Genomic DNA, 12,667 nt, shown 5'->3' with positions numbered 1-12,667 from the left:
CCTCATCAAACAAGTGAAGGAGGAAAATTTCTGCCATCTCCCCACAACTCAAAATCTGTTAGCGAAAAAACCATTGGCTGCATTCCCAAACAAAACATGTGTGGATTCACTGGAAAAGTTGCAAAAGGAGTTCCAATTTAAATTTAAAGAGCTTCAACTCCATGAACAGGGCATACAGCTTTTCCATAACCCATTTTCTATTGACATTGAAAATGTGGATACGATTTACCAAATGGAACTGGCTGAACTGCAGAATTGTGACTCTCTGAAAGATGCATTCAAGTCAAGCAGCCTTCCTGGTTTCTATGCATCTGTCCCCTCTGACACATATTCTGATCTCAGGAACCATGCCCTCAAAATAGCAACCATCTTTGGCACCACTTATGTCTGTGAACAGACTTCCAGAATGAAACATCTGAAATTTCCAACTAGATTTAGACTAACTGATGCACACTTGCATCACTTGTTAAGACTAGCAGTGACTAATATGGAACTGGATATTGACCATCTCATTATCCAAAAGCAGGCCCATAGTTCCCATTGAAATACTGGTAAGTTTGTTGATTTAACATTACTTTTTCTTCATTTTAAATATTGTATTTGTTCCTGTTTTGTTTTTTTACTTCAAAATAAGATATGTGCAGTGTACATAGTAATTTGTTCATAGCTATTTTTTTAAACTATAGTCCGGCCCTCCAATGGTCTGAGGAACAGTGAACTGGCCCCCTGTTTAAAAAGTTTGAGGACCCCAGGTTTAGAATGTTCATAAACTGTGCGAGATTGAATATGGTTCATAAAAGGAAATTTGTGAACGAATTGGCATGTAATCCAGTTGACTATCTAGTATTGCCTTTATAATCTTTTGGCTTGTAACCTTGCTTAAACAAATGTTTTAAGCCTTTGATATTTGAAAAACCTTCCAAAATCAAAACTCTAAATATGGTCTTTTTGAAATACTAAGAACACTGAAAGGCTGAGACATATTAGGCTTATTTGGTATGTTAAAAATTCATAGGAAATATTGTCAAATATGAAATGGTGGTTAATTTTGTGTGGATTTTCTTTATATGTATGTTCCAATATTACTAAATACTAGGGCAGTGCCTGTGGCTCAGTGGGTAGGGCACCGGCCCCATATACCAAGGGTGGCAGGTTCAAACCCAGCCCCAGCCAAACTGCAACAATAAAATAGCTGAACATTGTGGCGGGTGCCTGTAGTCCCAGCTACTCGGGAGGCTGAGGCAAAAGAATCAACTAAGCCTAGGAGTTAGAGGTTGCTGTGAGCTGTGACACACCAGCACTCCTTGGAGGGCAATAAACTGAGACTCTGGCTCTTAAAAAAAAAAAAAACTATATGTATATGCATATATATAAAGATACATTACATATATAATACTGGACTATCTTAGTGCATATTTTCAGTAATAATTTTAATTCATCTCAGAAAGTGTTTTTTGTAACTGGCTGAGTACAAAGTTTGCCCTTCAGGGAAATATTAGAAAAGGCTAGAGATGGCTTGGCGCCTGTGGTCCAAGTGGCTAAGGCGCCAGCCACATACACCTGAGCTGGCGGGTTCGAATTCAGCCCGGGCCCACCAAACAATGATGGCTGAAATCAAAAAATAGCTGGGCATTGTGACGGGCGCCTATAGTCCCAGCTACTTGGGAGGTGGAGGCACAAGAATTGCTTGAGCCCAGGAGTTGGAGGTTCCTGCGAGCTATGATGCCACAGCACTCTACCCAGGGTGATGCTTGAGCCTCTGTCGCAAAAAAAAAAAAAAAAAAGAAAAAGAAAAAGAAAAGGCCAGAGAAATCACTCAAATTCAATTTTTTGATGACTTCAGAAATTAAATACCATTGTACTAAACTTCTAGGACTTTAATTAGAAAGCTAACATGTCCATGACTATCACCAACCTAACTTCAAACAGAACAGAAACCAGTTATATGGCACAGAGGTGATTTGTTATAGCATTTTTGCTTGAAACATTGTTGATTCTTTCTGTGTTCTGTTTTCCAGAAGTCAAAAAACCATTTTCTGTCTCCTGGAGCTATTTATACCATTCAGCAATGTATGTACTTACAGATAGAATTTGAAACATTTATTTTTCTCTTTCCTCAATTTCTCTGGAATTTGAGGGCCATTAGTAAGTGTTCTTAATTTCTGACAATACAGTTATTTTTGTAAGTTCAGTAAGAATCTGTTTTGTTCTATAGGCACTGGTTATTTTACCAAGGCTTTGACTGGAATAGAATTTTCAGAGGTGTCCAGACTGTGTAAAGGAATTAAGGTTGACTTTATAAGGCCAATAAAAAAGCCTGTTGGAAAGACAGGCCAAATACCTCATCAATAACATTTCCTGAGCTGCTGTGAGTGAAGAATATCACTTTCTGACAGGTCCAGGAATCACAATGTGTTTGGGGACCTTAAGAAGAATTTACCCAATGCATACAGGTATCTAATGGCACAGATGAAACCTGGGCTTGTGGAAGGCTTTCAAGTCTAACATGAGATTCCTTATGAAAGGTTCCAGCAAAGCAAATTTTAAAAGGAAGAAAAGCCTAGATGGCTAATAATTATACTTACAGCACTTTATGAAAATATACCAAGTATACTGAAAGTACAGTTTATTTTGGCAAGTGAATTAGTTCTGCTATAATTGGTTTTTAGTAAAGAAAGAAATTAGAGAGAAAAAAAATGGTTCAAAAGGAAAAAACTTGTGTCCCACCTGTATTATGATTCCAGCCTTGTCTGCAATGCCAGCTCATAAAGTGAGACATAGCTGTTTTACTAAACTGATCTGTCAAATGAGACTAAGTGACTGGCCAAAGAGTAAAAAATTATACATAGTAGTTATATTTACTGTGAAGCATTATAGCTCAACAAAGGTCACCTGCTGGCTACACTTGAAAAAATTTGTGTAGTATCTGCTATGTCTATTTGTGTAGTATCTGCTAAGATAGTAGTAACTGCTATGTCTATATACATACCTCAGGAAAAATTGGAACCTGAATGAGAATTTCCCAGTAAATGGTGTGCCTGTAACACAGTCTTATAAGTGGCCCCACAGCCAACTGATGTTCAGGAATGTTCACTTGCATTGCCCAGAACTGAATTGCCCAGAACTGAATTGGATCAGTTTGGTAGAGACTCTGAAAGCTAAGTATTATCTGAAGAACAGTGCTAAGTCTATAAATAGTAGTAATAATGTTCTCATTGTGTGAACCTTTGCCTTGAAATCCAGAACTTGCAGATATTTGTAGGAAACTGCTAAATGGTTCCATTCTCTTAGCCTAGCTCCAACATTGACTTCATCCCTGTCAGTGTAAGAGAGACAGAAAATCACAAATGTGAGCAAGGTCAATGAGGTCATGCAGAAGCCAGAGGAAAGCCCTGGGGATTTCTCTGAAAGGCTGTGTGAAACGTACAGACTGGGCAAACAACTGTATGAAGTTACTAAGGTGGGAGAAAATGGGCTAATTGAGTAGAAATTTGGCTAACCAAATGCCTTCAAGAGGCTAAAAGAAAAACTGTGGGCAGTCCTGTTGCCAGGCTTCCCTGACCTGGCAAAGCCTTTGTATGTTATCAGGAAAAAACAAACATAACAGCTGGGGGAGTGCTCTCCCAGAATGTACCATCCTGAGCAAGACAGTTGCTTATCTCTCTAAGCAACTTAACGGAGTCTCAAAAGCATGCTCTCATGCCTAAGAACACTTGTAACCACTGCCATGCTGGTGCAAAAAGTGATAAGATGACTTTGGGACAAAACTTAAGAGTCTGGGAACCATACAGGTGGTCACTTTTTTTTTTTTTTTTTAGAGACAGAGTTTTACTTTGTCACCCTCAGTAGAGTCCCATAGCATCACAGCTCACAGCAACCTCAAACTCCTGGTCTTAGGCAATCTCTTGCCTCAGCCTCCTGAGTAGCTAGGACTACAGGCATCTGCAACAATGCCCAGATTTTTTCTTTAATTTTTATTGTTGTTGCAGTTTGGCTGGGGCAAGGTTTGAAACAGCCACCCTCGGTATATAGGGCCGACATCCTACTCACTGAGCCACAGGCACCGCCCACAGTGGTCACTCTAATGAATACCAAGGAATAATATTGGTTGACCAACTCATGCCTTACAGAATATCAAAGCTTACTGTAAAAATAACATCTGAGGTTGGTTATAGAAGTTGTATGCATGAGGCCGTGCACTTAGGACAGAGGCAAAAGACAATTGAGAGGCTTTTAGGGAGATACTTTTATAGTCCCCTGTTGGCCACCCTTGGAAAGAATGTCAGCCAGCATTGTGTGACATGCAACCAACACAATGCTAGACAGGAACCATTCCTGCCACCTAACATTCGGTTCCACAGGGAAGGCCCCCCCCCCACTTTCTTTTTTCTTTGCAGGTTTTGGCCAGGTCTGGGTTTCAACCCCCCACCTCTGGTATATGGGGCTGGCACTCTACTCCTCTGAGCCACAGGCACCGCCCAAGAAGCCCATTTTTACAATGTGCAAATGGACTAAACTGAGTTGTCCAAATGTGGAGGAAATCAGTACTCATTAATTTTGGTCTGCACATACTTAATAGGTAGAAGCCTTCACCAACAAGCTGGAAGTAGTAAAAAGTGTTGCCCAGAGAAATCATCCCATGGTTTAGGTTGCCACTCTGGTTTAAATTTCACAATAGGGGTGGTGCCCGTGGCTCAATGCATAGGATGCTGGCTCCATACACGGAGGATGGTGGGTTCGAACCCAGCCCTGGCCAAAGTGCAACAAAAAATAGCCGGGCATTGTGGCAGATGCCTGTAGTCCCAGCTACTTGGGAGGCTGAGGCAAGAGATTCGCCTAAGGCCAGGAGTTTGAGGTTGCTGTGAGCTGTGATGACACAGCACTCTAATGAGGGAAATAAAGTAAAACTCTGTCTCTAAAAAATAACTAACTAAATAAATAAATAAATGACTAAATAAATAAATTTGACAATGGGCTTGACTTCATAGCAGAAATAGTGCAAATAATAGCTAAAGCTTTGAATACCACCTGGAAACTATATAGGCCTCAAAGCTTGGGGAGAGTACAGTCATGAACAGGGCGTTAAGATAAGGAATCAGTAAACTCTGCCAGGAAGCAAAACTTAATTGGATGCAGGCCTCTATCAATCCTCTGCAACTTAGCAGGGACTCCTAAGATAACTAGGAGAGACTGAATTGAACAGGCAGAAGCCCTAGGAAGACTACCAAGGAAGATCTCCACTAGGTTAATTAACTATATTCTTTTATGTCTGTACATCCTTTTCTTTAGGGGATCAAGTGTAGGTCAAGGATCAGAACCCAGTCCCTCTCAAACCAAGATATGAAGGGCTCACACCATCATCCTGATCCCATGTACAGCAGTGAAGGTGGAAGAGAGTCTCAGCTGGATTCATCACAGCCAGCTGAAAAGAGCTTCACTGCCCCGTGGGAAGCAAAGGTTAACTTTTAAGATGGTCAACATGCCCTGCTCCAGCCACAAACTGGGAGCTGGCTGGTCAATGCATGGCTGAAGCCTGAGGAAACTCCTGGAGTGACTTGTCTAAGTCCAATTGTGAAAAAATTGTATCCAATTGTGGGAAAACTACAGATGTGATCTGTACACCCACACCACTAAGATAGGACAAAAGGTGAGTCTTTTATATCTTTTATGAATGCAAAGGCACCCAGAAGGGAGCTTGTGCTCATAATCAGACACAGTACTCCATATGTGACACAGGGAAAAGTAAAGACCCATACGTATATTAGACCCCCACCACAGTATAATTAAGGCCTGGGTAACAAACCCAAGAGGAGTCACAGTCTTTGAAATCTGAATGCTCGTCCAGACCAGGGAAATAGGAAAGTCCATAGAGGTGACTCTGAAGTTTACTGCTTTTGTGCCATCTGAGGTGCTGCAGGAGTGCAGAAAGAAACTGTAGGACAGATCAGAAATACTTCAATGCCTTAGATTTTATACAAAAGTGATGTAAAGTCAAATGTGAAAATGTGTAATGGAGAGCACTTGACACAGTGAGGACTGCAGCAGAAGAAATGTGCTCAAAAGAAGTAGTGAAGGCAGATTGCTCCATAGAGTCAGTGTAATCCCTGGAGCCTGTCTTGCAAATGAATACCAGCTCCTGCGTAATCAAGCTGATATTGAGATCCCAAATTAAAATATATATGGAGTCTCAAAAGGGGGGAATAAGAGAGGATACCCAGGAAGGGTGAGGTCTAGGAGAACAGAGGCCTTCTCAAGGAGACCCCAAGTATACACCTGCAGGGTCCTACCCATGGTGACTCAGCTCTAAAGAATTTGTGGAAACTTAACTTCCTGGGACCTGAAAATTTCCACTTCTGTGAAATCCTGTAGTTCTGTGAGGGCTGGAACAGCTTCTCCAGCTGGAGATTCAAACTGAATAATGAGAAAAGTACCTGTGGGCTGGAACTTTCTGACTGGGGATAAAAGGGAGAAGACTAAGCCCATCAGGGAATGTGGCCATTTTGAATTCTTCAATGCCTTTTGCTCCTCCAGCTGAAATAAAGCCCTTCCTTTTATAAAAATGGTGTTTGGGTACTCTTTCTTTTTATTGGGCCTGGTCTTCCTGTAACAGTAGTAACCATTTCAAAGCTTCCTTCTGCTCTTGGGTCCTGTGGCTGTCCTGGCTTTCTCTCACTGTCTCTTCATCCTCATTCTGGTTAGCCAGACCTTAAAAATTTGATTTAACATTCTGCTTGTGGAATATTTTTTAAGCTTTTAAATATCAGGGCTAACTGGATGATGAAATGGATTGTAGAGATGAAGAAGAAAAATGGAGATGAGGCAGGGGTAGGTAAGGAGCTACATTACCTGGAAGTGAAGACATTGAGAGACATGTAGGTGTAATAAATAATCTGCAGCAGGCAGAGGGAATTCAGAATGTCTACTCTACCATTAGTTTATCTTGCTGAACATGTACATTTTCCTTCCAGATTTTGATACCAGAAGGTCACATATGGGACCAGATGTCAGGTATGTGTTCCCTGTTTTTCTGTTCCAGGTGCAAAAGAATGGTTACTGGTACTAAGACAGTGGAAAAAATAGATACACGTTTGGAAATTTCAACGTTAAATGACTTCATGCTCCAGAGAAGGAACACATCTACATTTTCTTGAGGAGAAGACCATGGGTTTAGTAAGCTGTTTCCCCTTTATACTGATTTTTCAATTCCATGTTAACTGGTGTGGAAGTAAAAATATTCATGATTTTTCCTGGAGAGGGGGCAAACTTCCAAAATGAAGAGTTTTCTGGTTTTCTCTTCCTGGAAGGCAATTTCCAGAAGTTATCATTGTTTTCGTAAAGTGTGATAGAATTGGTGTAAATTGTACTATGTCAATTAAAATAGGTTACTTCAGCCTACTGTCACTTAACTTGCATGCACTCTCCAAAGACGTCATTTTGTCATCTTGGCCATGTCTCCACATTGTGGCCTCTCTACCTCTGAGACTTATTTCTGTAGAGGAAACATCAGCTCAGTATTTGTAAGCCTTCTTCAAATGCAGCTTTTCTTTCTAGGAAGCCCCCTCTGGTCAATTTGTTCCTTATACTATGGACAAAGGATCTCCTACTATCATCTACCCCATCTCTCCCTGCCCAACTAACAGGATAAACACAACTTTAAGACTTTGAGATATGATTGACATTTGTAAAGTATTTTATCCACATGAATTCTGATTAGAAAAGCTTGAGAAATATTTCTTTATGAATTCCCTTATGTACTGAAATGTGTGAGTAGTGGTTATAGGATTCGATAATTTCTTCACATTTGTAGGCATTCTCTGTTATGAACTTTTCATATATAAAAAGGTTTGAGCACAAGGTAAACACTTTTCGAGTTCTTCATATTTGTAGAGTTTCCCTTCAACATAAATTCTATTGTGTACAGAAAATGTGACTACTTCCATAAGACTTTCCCATATCTCCATATTGTTACAATATTTCTCTTGTATGATTTTTCAAGGGCTCAAGACAAGTTAAATTTTTTGCCAAATTATTCCCTTCTTTAAGATTTCTCTTCAATATAATTTTCTTATGTGTAGTAAGGTTTGAGCTCCAGTTAAAGGCATTGCCACACTGTTCACATTTGAAGAATTTCTTTCCAGTGTGAATTCCTTTTTGCTTAGCAAGTTATCAACACCAGGTAAAGGTTCTTTCACATTCTTCATATTTGGAGGGTTTCTCTTCTGTATGATTTCTTTTATGTACAGTGAGGTTTGGATGTGAGTTGAATGTTTTGTCACACTGTTCATATTCATGAGGTTTCTCTCCAGAATGAATTTTTTTTTTTTGAGACAGTCTTACTTTGTTGCCCTTGGTAGAGTGACGTGTCACAGCTCCCAGCAACCTCCAGCTCTTGGGCTTAAGCGATTCTCTCACCTCAGCCTCCCAAGTAGCTGGGACTACAGGCACCCACTGGAAGGCCCGGCTATTTTTTTGTTGCAGTTTGGCTCGGGCCAGGTTCAAACCCCCCATTCTTGGTAGAATGGGACAGCGCCCTACTCACTGAACCACTGGCACCGCCCCAGAATGAATTCTTTTATGTCCAGAGGTTCACGTACTGATTAAAGGCTTTGCCATATTGTTGACATTTGTAGGGTTTCTAGACAGAATTAATTCTTTTATGTAGAGAAAGGGTTGAGTTCCAGTTACAGGCTTTCCCACATTCTTCACATTAGTAGTGTTTCTCTCCAAAATGAATTCCTTGATGTTCAGTAAGGGTTGAACTAAGGTCAAAGACTTTGTCACAATCTTGACATTTATACCATTTCTCTCCACAATGAATTCTTTTATGTACAGAAAGGTTTGAGTACTGGTTAAAGGCTTTCACACATTCTTCACATTTGAACAGTTTCTCTCCAGAATGAATTCTTCTATTTACAGAAAGTCTTGAATCATGCTTAAAGGTTTTGCCACATTGTTGACATTTGTAGGGTTTCTCATAAGAATGAATCATTTGATGTTTATTGCTTTTGAATTAAGGTTAAAGACTTTGCCACATTCTTGGTATTTGTAGGGTTTCTTTCTAGAATGAATTCTGATGTAAAGAAAGTGTTGAGTATCGTTTAAAGGCATTGCCACATTCTTTACATTTGTAGGGTTTCTCTCCAGAATGAATTCTTTGAGGTACAGTAAGACTTGAGTCATACTTAAAGGCTTTGCCACATTTTTTGACATTTGTAGGGTTTCTCACCAGAATGAATTCTTTGATGCTTAGTAAGAGCTGAACTACAATTAAAAGCTATGCTACATTCTTTACATTTGTAGGGTTTGTCTTCAGAATGAATTTTTTTATGGCTAGAAAGGTGTGAGTAATATTTACAGGCTTTTCCACATTCTTAACATTTGTAGAATTCTCTCCAGAATGAATTCTTTGATGTACAGAAAGGTATGAGTACTGGTTGTTAAGTTTAGCACATTTGTTACAGTTGTGGGATTTTCCTTCAGTGTCAATACTCTTATGCTTAAAATATTTTCATCTGTGTCTAAGACATTTGCCATAATTTTCACACTTGCAAAGTTTCTCTATAGTATGAAGTCTCTTATGTTTAGACAGTCTTCAGCAAGATTTGACGACTTTGCTGCCTTCTTTACATGCGTACTGTTTTTCTCCAATATGGATTATCTTATGTTCAGGAATGTGTGAGCATAGGTAACAGGCTTTCCCATACTTTTCACATTTAAAAGTTTTTCCTACAGTATATATTGTCTTATGTCTATTTTGATTTGAAAATTGTCTGAAGGCTTTCAAACATTTTTTACATTAGAAAATGGCTATGGGTATCTGTTAAACACTGATCACATCTACTGAACATCCTTTCTGCTGCTTACACTCATTCACACTTTCCCAGTCTTTTTTTAAGTTAAAATGTTCTGGGCCACACCTTTGATATCGCCTCAGGATTGTCTCTGGGAATAAAATATTTGTGCCTTCTTCTTGCAAATAGTCTTGGGTAGAATGATTAGATATAGCTCAAAGAAATTTTAAACAATAATAATTTTAGCCACTGACTTTTTATCAGGATTGAGAACATATACATATCACATTTTATCTGCAAATCATGCCAAGAACATTAGGAACAGGTACACAGGCACTAATTATCTTCAAGATAAATAAGTGTTACATGTATACTCTGTATTTATGGGAATTCCAAAAACCAGGTAAGAATTTGCAACACAGCAGGTGAGAAATAATTATAGAGGCAACATAGAGGCTGAATGGGTTGGCCCATGTTTGTAATTCCAGACCTCTCAGAGACTGAGGTGAATGTATCACTTGATCACATGTCTTTGACTCCAACCTAAGCAAGACTAACACTCCAGGCTAGATGTGGTGGCTCATGAGTGTAATCTTAGCATTCTGGGAGTCCAAGGCAGGTAGATTCCTGGAGCACAGGAGTTCAAGACCAACCTGAGCAACAGTGAGACCCTGTGTCTAAATATAGCCAGACATTGTGGTGGGTACCTGTAGTTCCAGCTGCTTGGGAGGCTGAGGCAAGAGAATCACTTGAGCCCAGGAGTTTGATGTTGATATGAGCTGTGACACCACAGCACTCTACCAAGGGTGACAAAGTGAGACTCTGTCTCAAAGGTAAGAAAAAGAAGAGTAAGACCCCATGTCCATCACAAATATAAAAAATTAGTTGGGCATGGTGGCACATGCCTGTAGTCCCAACAACTTATGAGCCCAAGATAAGAAGATCTCTTCAGCCCAGGAGATTGAGGAGGTTGTGAGCTATGACAATACCACTGACAAAACACTCTACCAAGTGTGACAGAAACTCTGCTCCAAATAAATAAATAAATATATAAATTGGTATATGTATGTATATATATATATATATACTTTTATATGTGTGTGCATACATATACATCTCACAGCAACCTCCAAGGATTTGGCTCAAGTGATCCTCTTGCCTCATATATATATACACACACATATCAAAAGAGAAGGAAAAAATTAGTAAATAATAATAACATGAGCAAAACAGAATGAAAAGGGAAGTTTGTCATATTTCCACACTACAGAGTTTACCCTATCTGAAGACAGCATGGTGTATATCCAAGTAAAATTATAAATTTCAGCCTTGTTCCCAAAAGGAAAATAGTGACACCAGAGTTAATTCTTCTTGTTTCAGGGCCTTTCCAGACAAAGGTTGGTGTCTCCCATGAATGAGGGTGCTGAAAGAAATGGTGCTATAGTTTGTATGGCAGACCAGAGGTGCTGAAAGCAAAGGGAACATATTGTTACAGCAGCAGAGAGACCCCAAGACAACAGACAGATTCAGGTCTAGAAAGTGATGACAAACTCTTCAAAGGAAATAGGGGAAAATGCTTCACCTAGAAAACAATAGGGAGAAGCGCGCTTTGCCTTCGTCTGCATGTGGTTCTGGCTTCCTGAGTTGAGAGCTGCTGACTGAGGAGAAGATGTTAGAACCACAGGAGAATGGCCTGTTTGACATACCAGACTATGAACATATAGAAGATGAAACTTTTCCTCCTTTCCCACCTCCAGCTTCTCCAGGGAGACAAAATGGTGAAGAAGCTGAACCTGAAGATTCAGCAAGTGGAGTACCTGTTCCTGTACCTCCAAAGAGAACAGTTAAAAGGAATATACCCAAGCTGGATGCTCAGAGATTAACTTCAGAGAGAAGGCTTCCAGCCTTAAGGAATTTGTTTGATAAGACAAAATTCAAAGGTAAAGGTCATGAGGCTGAAGACTTGAAGATGCTAATCAGACACATTGAGCAGTGGGCACATAGGCTATTCCCCAAATTGCAATTTGAGGATTTTATTGAAAGAGTTGAATACCTGGGAAATAAAAAGGAGGTTCAGATGTGTTTAAAACGAATTCGACTTGATCTCCCTATTTTACCTGAAGATTTTGTTAATGATGATGAAGTAGGGGAAAATAATGGCCATGATGTATCTGCTACTGAATTAGATCCCTTTTTGACAAACTCATCTGCAAGTGAGAAGTTTGCTTCTGAGTCAAATAGAAGCCTAACAGAAGAGCAACAAGAAAGAATCGAGAGAAATAAATAACTGGTCTTGGCAAAGCTACTGAGTAATAGTCAGTCCCTGGGAAATGACATGTTAATGAACACAGAGATGGTTGAAGAGGTTAATACTGGTGAGGATCAAGAGGAGGAGTCAGATGGATTAAACAAAGACGTTCTGGACAGTCCACATAATGACGTTCCTGCTAATACTTTAAATGAAGAGGAGGAATTAAAATTAGAGGAAAATCAACTGGACTAATCCTTTTTAAATATGCAATAGTAACTTTGTTTCATCCATAAAAGTTACTGAGGTTAGATAGTCCTCCAATAAGAGCAAATGTATGTTTTAACTAGTTATCCTACAAGGTTGGGATTACTATGTATTTGTCTACTTTGAGTGTTATTTATAATTATGCTTGTCACTTATTAACTTCAGTTATTTATTCACTTCAGTGTTTTTTATATAGATATGACTGTATAAAATGGTTAGTTAATAGCCAGCTTCTGCTGCTAGTGTGCCATTGAATGTCTTGTTTTCACTAAGTTGAATGATGCACATATGTTGATATTAATATCCATTTTTCAAAAGTAAAAATAAAAGTCTTAGAATATCTAGAAAAAAAAGAAAGAAA

General features: G+C 39.3%; 1 pseudogene; it reads left to right on the top strand.

The window, feature by feature from the left end:
• Nucleotides 1–11,460: 11,460 nt before the first annotated feature.
• Nucleotides 11,461–12,315, top strand: LOC128572572 (TIMELESS-interacting protein-like; annotated as a pseudogene).
• The last annotated feature ends 352 nt before the right edge of the window (nt 12,316–12,667 follow it).

Source organism: Nycticebus coucang, chromosome 20 (assembly GCF_027406575.1).
Source record: "Nycticebus coucang isolate mNycCou1 chromosome 20, mNycCou1.pri, whole genome shotgun sequence".
Taxonomy (NCBI): Eukaryota; Metazoa; Chordata; class Mammalia; order Primates; family Lorisidae; genus Nycticebus; species Nycticebus coucang.
The sequence above is the reverse complement of the archived record's forward strand: the minus strand, read 5'-3'. Positions and strand labels throughout refer to the sequence as shown.